Consider the following 12,622-nt stretch of genomic DNA (forward strand, 5'->3'; position numbering starts at 1 on the left):
CAGTAGCCTAGTGACTAAAGTCCTCAACTTGCATACACTGGGATCCCATGAGTGCCAGTTCGTATCGTAGCTTCTGCACTTTTCATCCAGCTTCCTGCTTGTGACCTGGGAAAGCAGTTGAGGATGGCCCAAATGCTTGGGACCTTGCACCCTTGTGGGAGACCCAGCAGAAGCTCCTGGCTCCTAACTTTGGACCAGCTCAGATCCGGCTGTTGCGGCCACATGGGCAGTGAACCAGTGATTGGAAGATCTTTCTGTCTGTCCTCTTTGTGAAGCTGACTTTCCAATAAAGATATATAAATCTTAATGCCTTTATTCTCATTCCTCTGGCTCTGAAGGAGCTATTCTGCCTTCCAAGGTTAACTAGTTCTCCTATGTTCTTGATTTCATCCTTTCTCTTCTCTATTGTTTTGTCGTCCTCATCACATTTTTATCCTTGTTGGTACTAGACCTTTCATTGTCTAACATTTACTTTTACATAGCCTGTCAACAAGCAATATTGTGATCATAAAGTAAATCCTTGTTGTTAGTCTCCCTCAATACTTTACACAGAAGTTTTCTAAGAGAAGCTTATGGTCATTATCTCTATGTCTTCAAATCTATCTGTTATCTCAGTGCATTCTTTTGCAATGACCAGTCCTACTTGATCTGTACATATCTGTTGGTTACTGCTGTGTAACAAACTAACCCAGAACTTTCTGACTCTGATTCCATACACATACATGAAACATTTGGATAATTATTGTAGGCAGAGCTTGAATTATGGTTGTCTACAGGCAGTTATGAATCTATAAGATAGAATTCCCGGAGAAGAAATGGAGGGAGAGGTCTTGGGTTCAAAATGACAGCCAGCTGCTTCCAGTGGAAGTTGTAAGACTAGAAAAATTCAAGACATAATTAACAAAAGCCTTGATGGGAGGGACTGCTAATCATACTGCCAAGGGAATGAGCAGTGGATTGGATACTTCTGCAAGCAATTTTACGATCATGTTAAAATTACTAATGTCTTTAGTTTTATTCTTGAGCTTCATTGATTCTGTGACAACCTTTGAAAATGAGTCGTCTTTCCTTCTGAAGCACTGATCCTCACACCTACCAAGCATCGTTGTACCTAATGGTGCTTGTGAATCTGGTCACTCCTCGAATTGCTTGGTTGTCTCCACCTTAAATGATACACACTGTTGGCCCTAGAGCTTCTGCCCTTCAAGCCCACGTCCCATGCTATCAAGATTGAGTAATACACTCTCATATATGCTTTTTTTTTCACTTATTTTTGGCAACTGAGTGCAAATTGCTAGCATAGCATTTATCTCATTCATTTTAGACCTGAACATCTACAACTATGTATCAGACATTTTTACTTGGAGGCAATGTGTTCTTGTTTCTCTGATACCTGGATTCTCTCAAAAGTTCTAGCCATCCAACCAGTTATTTTGCTTTATTTCATGCAGTTTTAACTCCTCTTTTTCTCTTACCATGCCTCCTCCTTTAACTAGCCTACCCTGACTTAGTGGTTCATTACACGTTATTAATCTGTTTTAACAATTCAGTTGGACAAACATTTATCCAGTGATTACTAGGTGCCATCCAAGATTATATAACAAATGCTGTGCTAATCAGTAATAAGCAAATATATCAGGTTGGAAAAAGGAAAGCTTGGGAATGCCCAGTGTATTATAGTCTTATTTAAGATACTTCAGAACATCCGCTCAGGATGTGATCTGTCATGAAAATATTGAGGGAGATTGAGGAGTACCAATACCTGGGGAGATGCCAGAATTTCAGAATAGCAGGGGTTAAAAACTGCCTAGTAAATTGCATGGGCATTCAAGGAACATTAAGGAGGTTAATCCAACCCATGTGTTGGAAAGACTTACATTGGAATCTAATGAATAGCCTTTTGTAAGATTGAACTTTATTTGTACATATAGGTTTGTATAGTTTTATCCATCTTTTAGACTCTGCCTAACTCTAAAATAGAGACATAGCATGCTCTTGGTCCCTGATTTTCTGCCCAACCTTCTCATGTACTTTAGAGGTGATAGTTTTGTGATTTTTAACTTCATATTATTAGTTTTAGTTTCTAATATTTAGACCTGACCACTTTGCTATATGTATCCTTCAGTAATTAAAAATGTTATTAGGATTAACTTCTCTGAATGATTGTTTGGCTAGACGTAAAGTTCTATATTTGGAACATTGATAGTATCGATTCAATGTTATCCTGTGGATGAGAAATCTAATTAAAATGGCCAGGTTTAGCGAATAATTATATAGGACATCCAGTTAAATTTGGATTTTAAAGAAACAATAAGCACTTTAAAAATTATACATAAGTCCTATGCAAAGTGTGAAATGTATCTATATTTATACTATATATAAATGTGTGTATATATATATATATATACACATACATACATAATAAAACCTTTGTTTATGGCTAAAGGCTTTAGACAAATAAAATCTTTGTCCATCTGAAATCTAGGTATTGACCCGAGTTCTGTATTTCATCTGGCATTTCCTCTAAGAAACACACTTACTCATTTAATTAATATTTTTTTGAAAGGCAGAGAGACAAAAGGAGAGAGATCTTCTGTTCATTGGCTCTCTTCCCAAATGCCCATAGAAGCCAGACCTAAGCCAGGGCCCTGGAACTCTATCCATGTCTGTCTTCAATGACAGTGTGCCAATTCCTTGAGCCATTATCTGTTGCCTCATGGTGGATGCATTAATAGCTGGAGTTGAAGCACAGGAGATAGGGTTTGAACCAGGCACTCCAGGATCAAATGTCTCTGTTGTATGTAGACCTAATCATAGTGTCATGTGCCTGTTCCTGCAGTATCTTTAAATCTAATACAATCTGAATATTATTTTTATGTTTCCCCCAGAGGTTTTCAGAAATGTTACTAGAACAGTGTAAGTGATGTGTGCTTTTCCCTAGGACTCAAATGTCATTATAACGTGTCTGATGGCAGATCTGTTCATTTCCATTTTCTTTAGAAGTCAGTAGTAGGTCCCTTTATATAAAATTGTCCTGTTTGTCTTCATTTTGGGGATTGAGAAAACAAATTCATACTCTGGGATCCATCTCCCTGTAGGTTTTTCTCTTGTTCTTTCTGTATCTTTCATTAGACAGATGTTGAGTGTTCTAAAGATGGCTACCTTGGCATGTAATATTCCTGATTATTTTAACTTTGGTTCTGGACTTCAGCTTCCCTTTTCTTGTAGAGATTATGTTTGTATAGAATGAAGAACTCTTTGATCTTAGCCACTTCACACCTTCACCAGTTTACTTGCAGCTGCTTAATAATTTACTGTACAAGCTGATTGCAGCAGACAAAGGGAAGTGGTGCCTCCAAACAAGCTCTAACCCTGTGAACTGATGACTACTATCTTAGGGACTCTTACTGTAATGTTAAAGATTGAATAGTGTCCTCCAAATATATATGTTGAAATCCCAACCTCTATTGCCTTGGAAAGTGTCTATGTTTAGACAGGGACAATAAAGAGATAACTGAGATTAAATGATGTCATAAGGGTATGGCGCTCTGTATTGGCTTCTCTAAAAGAAGAGGGTGATATAGCAGGGATGTACACACAGAGGAAAGGCAATGTTACAGACTGAGTATCTTTGTCTCAACGTTTATGGTAGAATTTGATCCCTGAGTTAGGGACCTTGAAAGGTCATTAGGATTAGATGAGATCATAAGAGTAGAGCTCTTCAAAAATGAGATTAGTGCCTTAACTAAAGCGGGGGAGAACTTGCTTTCCTTCTCAGCTTCCTGCCCTTGTGAAGATGTGAGAAGAGGGGAGAGGGCCTTCACAACACCCTGCTCTTGCTGGCACCTGATCTGGGAATTTTAATCTCCAGAATTAAGAGAAATCAAACTTGGTTTATCAGCCAAATAGTTTATGGTATTTGGGCAAAATGGCCTACACTGGCGAAGAAACAGGAAAATGATAACACAAGGTGAGAGATCTTAAGAAAAGCCAATCCTGATGATAGTTTTATCTAACACTTAGAACCTTTAGACATGTGAGCATGCACAGATTGCTGTATTTCTGATATGGAAACTCTAGCAAATTGATATGTACAGTCCAAAATGCAGCCTTGTAACGTTTTGCTTTAATTTCTGCTCTGTTCTTGTCTGGTCTATGGTTACCATTGCTTTTGTTGTTACTTTGTCTCACAGGTTTATTTTACTAACAATACTTTATCTGTGTATTCTAATCAAGGAGAACAGTGAAGACATATTCACTAATTCTATGTCAACTTCTAGGATTATCTTTTTATGATGCTCCAACATTGACTTATTGGTTTTTTATTTTTTGGCAGAAAGACCTAGAGAAGGATGGAGAAATAGAAACACACACACACACACACACACACACACACACACACACGCACACACACACAAGTAAGAGAGGAAGATGAAGAAGAGAGAGAACCAGTGAACATGAACGTGCTTAACAATTCCCCAGTGCTTCCAGTGGCTGGAGTGGGGCCTGCTCAAAGAGAGTAAAGGAAACCCAATCTAAACTTCTCAGTGGGTGACTAGGATCCTGCTACTTCCATTATCACGGCTGCTTCTCAGGATTGCATTCAATAGGAATCTAGAGTCAGGAGCCAGAGCTGCATATTAAACCTAAGCATTGAGATGTGTGATGTACACAACTTAATCTCTAGGCTAATATCTGATCCCAGGGTTACCTTTTAATAACTGGAACCATGTTAGATCACCACACAATCCTTTATTTGTATCACACTGAAAACAGGAGGAGGTCCACTTTCTTATAGTCATTTGCCTTTGACTTTGCCCATTTCCTGTGTCTTTCTTGCTAACTCTGCACATACCAAACTCCTGAAAGCTGATTTTTGTATTCCAAGATGACTGTTTCTGAGTGAAGTGCCTCTCCTTACCTTTTGTACTTGCTGAAGCTATGCTCATCACTTAAAATACTAATTTTATGCTGTTCTGGGAAGGTTTTCTCCTCCTCCCTCTCACTGAATTCCTGAGACCCATCCTTTGGTACCATTACCATATGTCCTTCCCAACATAAATCACGAGATACTGAGTTATTGCTTCATATATGTGTTTACTGCTTTCAAATGTTGTTATGGTGTAAACTATTAAACAGTGAATTATTTGAGGATAGAAGCTATCTTTGCACTCAGCTTGAATGAAACAATCTCAGGACTCAGGGAAATGATTATTTCAATAATAGATTAAAATAGTGAAAAGAAGACCATGATCCTTGAGTCATTTTTCAATTTTTAAATAATTTTAAGGACCATGAACTAATCTTTTTATCATTTCTTTTTAAAAAAAATCTAGCCAATTCATTTCAGTGAAATTGATTCTATTTTATTACTGATGATTACTTTAGCATCTTTTAAGTAAAATTTGGCAGGAAATAACTTGCAATTACTTAACTTCCTTTGTATTTATTAATAACATAAATGAAATAATGACTTCAAACTTAATTGGAATGAAGGTCAGTGTTCCCTGCACCTAATTTATAAGCGAGTGCAGGTAATTACCTTGAGACATGCAGCAGGAAAGCAGAGGCAGCCCATTACCACTTGTTTTGGTGCTCTGTAGTCCAGAATACCTATCCTGAAAAGGGCACATAGTCGAAGAGGAGAAACAATTACCTACAACTGAAACAGGTAATGAAGTTTTCTGTGTGCTATAATTTTAGTTTAAAGAGCATGTTTGAAAGGCTAAGAGAGCCAGACAGGCAGATATTTCCTTCTTCACAGTTATAAAATCTGTCACATCTTAGAAATACTCCTCCGTTGAGTGGCAATCACAGTTTTTATTCTAAAGGTTCCGCATGCATGGCGTATTATGTAATGGACAGCACTTCAGAATAATCTAATGAAAAGAGAACTCTTTTCCATGCTAATAAACTTCAGATTCTGCTTGTTTCAAGAAAATGAATTCAGGCTTTGACCTGCTGAGGTCCACATAAATTCAGGTTATCCATACAGCCATGCAGAAAATCTCCAAGATGAGTTCTTTATTAATAGCAAGAATGAGTGAGTGAGTCAGCTCGTTTAATGATCTGGCCCATAATTTGAATCCATTCAAAGTTGCCTATTAGCACCTCTGGGAGCCGAGATCAAGCGTGACCTTGACTTCTGATAGCTTATATGAAATCCTCATACGCCAGTACTTGTGCCAGCTTTGTTTTAATCATTCAGCATGCAAGCAGACACTTTGAACATCCTTATAATTATTACAAACACGAAAAATTGTGAGGAACAGACAGGGGGATCACACAACATGTAAAATGTATTTTGAGAGAAAGGAATAGGCAATTTTCTTCCTCTATCAAGTCACTGGTACTGGTCTATTCAAAGGGATCAACTTCATGGAGGCAGGTTTGTTAGAAACATTTGGTGTATATGTATATTTTAATTAGGGCTTCCTGCTTTTAAAAGTACATTTCCTACAATGGGGGAAAATCAAAACTGGAAGAGGAACTGAGTCAAGCTAAGAAAAATATTCAAGAATTAAGAGAATTAATGAAAAAGGCCAAATATAGATTTTATGGGGCTTCCAGAAGGTACAGAAAGAGAAGCTTGGTTTCAAAATACATTCAAAAGATGAATAAAGGGAAACTTTCCTAATTTGGAGAAAGAGTTGTTAAACAAAATATAGGAGGGGCACAGAACTCACAAAAACGATTGACCAAAAGTGATCTTTGCCACATCCCATGGTCCATGCCCACAATGAAGGAATCATGACTGGATATGAACTGCACTACTGTAATATGGAGGAATCCAACATGGGGGAGTGCTTTTTGGAGGGTTTGGGGGAATCCCAGTGCCTATGAAACAGTGTCATAAAATAAAAAAGACCCTTAAATATGTTTTTTAAACTCACATTGATTTGAGTATGAAAAAGATTCAGTTTCTTCTGTACAGGCAGTAGGAGCAGTAGCAGCTGCGGTGGCTTTGTACATGGTTGTTGATATAACGCTGGCACAGGCACTCCTGTCCGAGTGAGAGAGGGGACTGACAGGTGGCTGAGCCCCTGGGAGAAGGGACACGCTGACTATTGCACAATCCTAGGGGAAGGAGTGTCCTGGGAGAGGGCAGACACCCACAGTCCAGGGCCTGGCCATTGGGAGAGTGATGGAGTGGGGGGCCTTGTATGCTGGTGAACTATGGCCTTTGGGGAGGGGGCCAGTAGCCCATGCCAATAAGGACCTTCCTTCCCTAAGGGTTGGGCTCCATGGCAAGCAAGTTGGGACGCATGTGAGGGTGAGGCTGCAGGGCCAACCCAGCAGCAGGATAAGGCAGAAAGGCTGAGAGGAAGTGGATTCAGGCCCAACAGATGGGTCTGAGGAACCACAACCAGGGTTGGGGCCATTTCTGCAGTCAGAAAGCCTGGGGCCATAAGGAGAATCCTGCAGGCAGAGGACCAAGTCCAAAGAGAGTGCCAGACAGATAGGTGCTTGGGTGAGCAGGTGGAGGGGTGGGGCTGTAGGGCGGAGCTCTGTCCAGCCAAGGGTTTCAAAGATGCTTCAGACACACCGGTGCCCTCTCTGCATAGAGTCCTACTTAAACCTTTTTTTCAGACTTTCCCCACAAGTCATACTTAAAGATGTTCTGTTGACAGAGAAAATGGATAGCACCTACAACAGCCAAAAGAGAAATGTGCAGAATATTCAAAACAGACAGACAAACAAAAAAGCCAACTAACCTAACAAAAACAAAAAAATGCAACGAAAGAAGACTAAATCAAATGAACAACTCATTGCTAAAATGACAGGACCAAATTATTACCTATTGATACTAACCTTGAATGTAAAAGGCTTCAACTCATCAAGCATTTTTAAGTTAGTGGACTGGATCAAAAATCAAAACCCATTTATCTGTTGCCTACAGGAGACACCTCTCATCAATAAAGATATGCAGGAACTGGAAGTGAAAGGATACAAAAAGATATTCCACTCTAATGAAGAGGAAAAAACTAGCTGGTTTAGCCATTCTTATGTCAGTCAATATAGACCTTGTCGTGAAAAATATTAAACCATGAAGAACACCAAATAATGAGCAAAGGTTCCATTCAGAAAGAAGAGATCACCTTATTTCTTATGATGTTTTCTATTTTATCTCTAATTATGGTTGTTCTTTCTGTCTTGCTTTTCTTTGCTAGCCTGGCTAAAAGTTTGTTTTGCTCGTCTTCTTAAAAAAAAAGTCTTTCGTTTTACATTTTGTGTTTATTTTTGTTTCAATTCCATTTATCTTTGTATTTCTTGATTCCTCTTCATTTTTTATTTTTAATAATTTCTTGAGATGCATTATAAAGTGAGTTATTTGAGATATTTTCATCTTTTGTAGGTACCTGATGTTATAAATGTTCCTTTCAACATGCTGTTTTTGCTACATCTCATGGGTTTTTCGTATTTTTTTATTTGCATTTCTTCAAAAACCTTTTTTCTTATGAATTTCCTCATTGGCACATAGGTCCTACAGTAGCATCGCTTTCTTCAGGAACACTTTTTTAATTTTCTTTTTCATTGCTTTAGTGGCATATTGCTCATTCAGTTGCATGTTATTTAACTTCATGCTATAAATTTTCCATTTTCTTTCTGTTGATTTTATTTTATGACTTTTCATTTAAGGGGATGTAAAGTAACTGTGATAGACTATCATATTCAGATGTGAAGATACAATGCAGTATGCATTTCTACTTCCAAATTAGAGATAGACTCCGAAAGAAACTGTTAAATATGTCTTGACTTTCACTGCCAAGTGAAAATGACTGAGGGGATTCCCTTCAGAGGCAACATATATATGTGCACTGGCAGGAGACTGGATCAGAAATGAAGACTTACAACAAGGTACTCCCATATGGGATGCACATGTTCCAGCAGAGTCCTAACCGCTGCACCATATGCCCATTCCTATGTAGTCTTTCTTCGTGCATGAACATGAAAGGATTGGGGGTAATCCTTTTTTTCCATACTGATTATGAATTTTATGAATTTGGTTTTATTTGATTTTATACTTTGTAATGGTCTGCTGAAATATTTGGTCGATATAGTTCCCTAAAGTTCATTAAACAATAGTCCCATATGTAGTTTTTTAGCATAGTCTCATTAAGATCATGTAGTTTGTTCTTTTGTGATTGCAGTCATTTCGCTGTGCATAATGGTCTCTACTTGGGACCACCTAGTTGTACTAGTGTAATTTCATTCTTCGTAATGGCTGAATAATATTCCATGGAGTAGATGTACCACAGTTTCTTTAACCACTCTTCTTTGGATGCACATCTGGATTGTTTCCATCTTTGCTATTGTAGATTGTGCTGCTGCAAATGTATAATTACAGATCCCCTTCTCATATGCAGATTTCATTTCTGTTGGGTATATTCCTAGGAGCAGGATAGCTGAGTCATATGGCAGATTTATTTGCAATTCTCCAAGCACTCTCCATACTAATTTCCACAGTGATTGTACTAGCCTACACTCCCACCAGCAGTGAAGGAAGGTGACTTTCTCCCCACATCCACACTATACCACATGTTCTTTTTTATATAAGGAAGCCAGCATGGAAAGTGTGACTTCAATAATCCGACCTATACTGATTTTTTTTGTTGTATCCCATGTGTTTTGATGGTTTTTCAGTTTATTTATTCCAAATAATTTCTTTTCTCTTGTCAAATTCATTGCTGGTTCGTGGATTACATGGTGGCACCATTTTTCTCGAGACTTTTGTGTCTCCTTTTAGTCACCCATGTGTTGGTTACTCAGTGATGCATCTTTTCATGGTGCTGTAATTTGTTGTTGATGATGTTGTTGTGGCTGTTGTTCTAACTCATACAAGTTGTTGACCTTGCTTCATGGCTTCTCAATTATGGAAATATGTAGTGATGGAGTACTGGGGTCTACCACATCCAGATGTGGAGGTATAATGGAACATGCATCCCTGCTTCCAGATGAAAGATGGATTCCCAATGAGACTGTTGGAAAGGTGTAGACAATTGGATGCTGGACTGTCTGACATTGTCTGTACTAGCAGTGGCAGGGTACACTTACATAAGAGACTGATAGAATTATGATTCCTTATGAAGGACTACACCATTGTTGTAAAATGGGGAAAATCTATGAGGGGGTTTTTGGGGGAATCCAAGCCTATCTGAAATTGTACCGCATAATTCAAAATTAAAAAAAATATTAAAAACAAAACAAAAAAGATTCTGTAAGTAGTGATTCTTAGTAAATTATAATTTTTCAGTTATGTCTAAGGTATGGTCATTAAGGGAAAAATAATAAACTAAACTTTTTTTCATACTTTTACATTCAGTGTTCTTTTCAAAACAAAGGTCCAATGAACCATTCATTGCATTTTCAAAACATAGTGACTAAGAAGAATCTAGATAAAATTTCCATGTGAATTCTGCCACTAAGTCATCATGTGGAAATATTGTTCTCTCCACCCCACCTACATTTTCAATATGCATGGAAACCAATATGCTTCTGTCATGGCTTTCAGTACATGGTGGAATGGAATTCAGGAAAAGTTTCTCAGCAGTTACGTTGCCAGTTTAATAATAAGTTCATGACTTTGTGTGTAGTCAATTATACTGTTTCTAATCCATCCCAGGACCAGTCAATTTCAAATAATTTTTCCAAATTGAAATGCATTAATCTCTTTGGCCTGACTTTACTAAACAGTATTTATGGAGCAGGTTAATTGGAGCCACCACATCCACAACTGTGAGAGAGTCACTTTGGATGATATAGGTAGCATTAGCTCATGGTAGCATGTAGCAAATTTGTTTCCCAGAGCCAATGATATATTAGCATGTGGGGCCTGAGCTAGGACTGAAGGAGTCCTCTAGGAACTTGAGGGATCACTTCAATATTGTGACGGGGAGAAAGAAGAATAAACTGTATATAGAAGATGAATTCTGTAAAAACGAATGGAAATATTCAACTCCAATGTGAATGAAAAAGAATCAATAAACCTAAAATGCTTTGAAATTATGCAACTCGTGTATTTGGATTTGGTTTAAAGCAGTTCTCTCTGTAGAGGATTGTACCTACGTTTTTGGTACTGGTGTTCATGACAAATTTGTATGATATAGCCCCGCTAATTTTGCCAGGATACTGTGGGATTGAAGGGCTCCATGTTGGGCATGTGACTGCTGACTTTGAGTCTAGAATGAACCAAGTGATTACACAGCATTCGTTCCCCTCTTTTGTTCCTTTATCAGGAGTCTTCATAATACCTCATGTTTCATGGTAAAATATTAGTAAAAAAAACTTTAAGTTGCTCAAAAGTCCTGTAATAAATTTTTTCCATTTAATTGGTGATTTACACACAACTGGCTTAGCACCTGCTGGCAGGCAATTCTAGAGTCAGTGAAGGGCATGTGGTAAATGTCTCTTTAGATGCTCCTGCTACTTATGTGTGTTTGTCCCTTCCCTTTCACGCCTGCCTCTCAAGTCACGTGTTGGAATAAGATTACATTCTCTTTTAGGCTGAAATATATTTTCTTCAGTGTGTGGATGTCACAGTTGTTTCTCTTTCTCTCTTCTGGTTTTCCTCCTTGAAACTCAGGTTTTAAAATGAATTTGTAATTCTCACCCCTGTTTCCACAACCAAGCCTTTTATCTTTCATCCTGGACCAAACACTTTGATCTTCATAAATGGCTCACTGACCCTGCCATTCATTCTTGCTTTCCCTTAATAGACATTTTTTGAGTGTCTGCTATTACTGTTACCATATCTTAATGAATCCACTGTAGTACCAGGAGCCCTTGCTGTTAGCTGTGTGAGATGACAGGTGATGCCAACACAGGTATGAACAATCCTGTCTGATTATAGCTAATGTATCCAGACCTCAATCGGATGGAAAATAGCAGTTAACAAATAAAGGTTTAAATTCTCTGGCTCATGTGGTCCTGGATATTCTTGGTTGGCAAATGAAACAGCTATAACTTCAAAAAAAATATTTGTGTATTTTATTCATTAGAAATAATTCGAAGGAAGGGCAGAGAAAGCACAAGAGAGAGAGGGAGAAAATATGATTGATTTTCTATCCTGTGGTTGGCTCCCACATGACCACATCAACAAGGCAAGACTGGACCAGACTGAGGTGATGAGCCAGGAGCTCCATCCAGGATCGACCCTGTGGGTGACAGAAATTCAAGTTCTTGGATAGCCAGCCACCTCTTCCCAGATCCCTTAGCAGGGAACAGAATTGCAAGGGAAATAGCTGAGACTTAGGCCCAGCCCTCAGATATGGGATACAGGCACTGCAAACAGAGGCTTAGCTAGATGTTCCACAACACATACTCCTGTCTACACTTACTGTGTGCTGGGGAGTTTTCCATATGCTCTATTTTGATCTTCATAACAATTCCATGAAAGAGGAACAATTATTCCGGTTGTTGTTGAGGTGAGTAAAGAAACAAAAACAGAAGCAATGCAGAAAATCTAAACTTCCCAGCATCGCTCACAAATGACAAAATGGAAATCTGAACACAATCAATCTATTTTTAAGGGTGGTTCTGTAGACTGAACTGCATCACATGTTAAAAAGAGAGAGAAGGGACTTAGTTTTAACGTTGAAAGGCATCTATTACCACATTTGTG

The sequence above is a fragment of the Ochotona princeps genome, chromosome 23 (assembly GCF_030435755.1).
Source record: "Ochotona princeps isolate mOchPri1 chromosome 23, mOchPri1.hap1, whole genome shotgun sequence".
Taxonomy (NCBI): Eukaryota; Metazoa; Chordata; class Mammalia; order Lagomorpha; family Ochotonidae; genus Ochotona; species Ochotona princeps.